A 2,467-nucleotide genomic window follows, 5' to 3' on the forward strand; every position below is an offset into this window, starting at 1 on the left:
ACATAATTAATTATCCTATCAATCTATCAATGGCGTCCCATCTGGCGACAGGAAGCGACGGCTAGGGTATCATGGATATGATTCGCGTGCTGAAGCAGTAATCAGGCGTTTTTATCGTTGTGGCGGTATCTTTTAACGAAATTTCTCCCACCTACACAGGGAGAGATGATCATTGTAATAAAATTAGCTGTGTTACCGAATTTATGAAGTGATACGTAGTATAAACCTGATATTTACAACTTCTCTGTGCTGTTACCTTAAGAGACTTAGTATGCAGCCATGCGTTTGGTTACTTTAAGTGAGTATGAAAACGAGGAGGCATCTAGTGACAGAGGTTGAGCTTAACACTCCATCATGAGCCAAAAATGAGTTTAATATTTTAGTCCTGTGATGCAGGACGTAACAGATATTAAGCTGAGTAGAACAGAATTTTTTACCTGATGAGAGAATACTTACAAGGGAACCTCCCCATCGCACCCCCCTCAGATTTAGTTATAAGTTGGCACAGTGGATAGGCCTTGAAAAATTGAACACAGATCAATCGAGAAAACAGGAAGAAGGTGTGTGGAAGCATGAAAAAAATAAGCAAAATATACAAACTGAGTAGTCCATGAGCAAGATACGCAACATCAAGGATAGTGTGAGCTCAGGAGCGCCGAGGTCCCGTGGTTGGCGTGAGCAAGGTCATAAGTCAACCGATTCCTCCACAGGAAAACACGTCTGATATATCCTATACGACACTGGTGACGGCATGTGCGTCACATGACAGAAATATGTTGTCGACCCACCTAACTTGTACACTTGGCGAATGGGTAAAAAGATTCTTCTACCTTCCCCGATTTAGGTTTTCTTGTGGATGTGATAATCACTCCCAAAAAAGTGATGAAAACATAAGAGTTTGTCACATAAACTGCAACAAATGAATGCAACAGTTTCACAGTCGCACGGTTTTCCCTGTGCTCTGTCAAAACATATGTTTTTAACGTTTTCAAATTTTTCCGTGTGTAGACCGTCAAATCCTGCATATGTCCAAGCAAATCTGAACATGTCCTGGAATTTTGGAGAGCTAAGTTGATTATGTGTGAGTGCCTGAACTTTGATAATTGACACACGATCACGTAGACAATACTGCTCTGTGTACCTGTGCAGCTTCGCAAAATAATTGTCTGAAAATAAAAAAAAATAAACTTTTCACTTGAGGTATGTCTTGAACCAGGGACCTCTCGTTCCGCCACTGCTCACGCTAACCACGGGACCACGGCGCTCCTGTGGTCACAGTATTCTTAATGTTGCATATCTTGCGCATGGACTACTCAGTTTGTATATTTTGCTTTTTTTTTCATAGTTCCACACAACTTCTTCCTGTTTTCTCGAGTGATCTGTGTTCAGTTTTTCAAGGCCTATCCACTGTGCTAACTTATAACTAAATCTGAGGGGGGTGAGATGGGGAGGTTCCCTTGTTAGAGGAAATATTGCCTGTGCCATACTGTAACAGGATTTTCACAACAAGTGACGATACTTTAGCGATGTGAAAACGTGTTGGCTAAATGGTTCAAATGGCTCTGAGCACTATGCGACTTAACTTCTGAGGTCATCAGTCGCCTAGAACTTAGAACTAATTAAACCTAACTAACCTAGGGACATCACACACAGCCATGCCCGAGGCAGGATTCGAACCTGCGACCGTAGCGGCAGCTCGGCTCCAGACTGTAGCGCCTAGAACCGCACGGCCACTCCGGCCGACGTGTGAAAACGTGTGTATGCCCCGATTTCTTCTGTCTTTGAGAATGACTTTTACAACATGGAGAAATTTATATTTAGCGTGAGAAATTGTAGGTGCGTGGACAACAACATCAAATGGCTCTGAGCACTATGGGACTTAACATCTGAGGTCATCAGTCGACAACAACATCCCTGTCTTGTATTGCGTTCAAATTCAAGTGGCTCTGAGCACTATTAGACTTAACATTGGAGGTCATCAGTCCCCTAGAACTTAGACCTACTTAAACCTAACCAACCTAAGGACATCACACACATCCATGCCCAAGGCAGGATTCGAAGATGCGACCGTAGCGGTCGCGTGGTTCCAGAGTGAAGCGCCTAGAACCGCTCGGCCACAACGGCCGGCTTGTATTGAGTGAAGTGGATTCTTTAAACTGTACTTTTTAATCTGGAAGGGGTCTATATTGGGATGAAACTGGTTAGAACTGCTCTATACATTCAAGCTGCAGCTGTTAGTCTTGCAGTGCGTCTTGGCTGGCTGCATGAGTGGTCACGAGTCTTCAGTGACCAGAAGTCACGGATTAACTTGGTGTGTCATGTGTGGTTAGGTTACACAGAATGCACCGGCCTATCTGATCTTGCCTGCAGCAGCGGGGGCTGGCGAGGTAGCCAGTGTACTGGATGTGCAGGGTTGGAAGCAGACATGGGTGTTGCTTGAGAAGATTCAATATGATGAGTGTGTGCG

The 2,467-nt window shown here is 44.1% G+C and overlaps 1 pseudogene; it reads right to left on the minus strand.

Annotated features, from left to right (window-relative positions):
- Window positions 1-288: 288 nt before the first annotated feature.
- Window positions 289-463, minus strand: LOC126186545 (U2 spliceosomal RNA; annotated as a pseudogene).
- Between the last annotated feature and the right edge of the window lie 2,004 nt (window positions 464-2,467).

The sequence above is a fragment of the Schistocerca cancellata genome, chromosome 4, assembly GCF_023864275.1.
Source record: "Schistocerca cancellata isolate TAMUIC-IGC-003103 chromosome 4, iqSchCanc2.1, whole genome shotgun sequence".
NCBI lineage: Eukaryota > Metazoa > Arthropoda > Insecta > Orthoptera > Acrididae > Schistocerca > Schistocerca cancellata.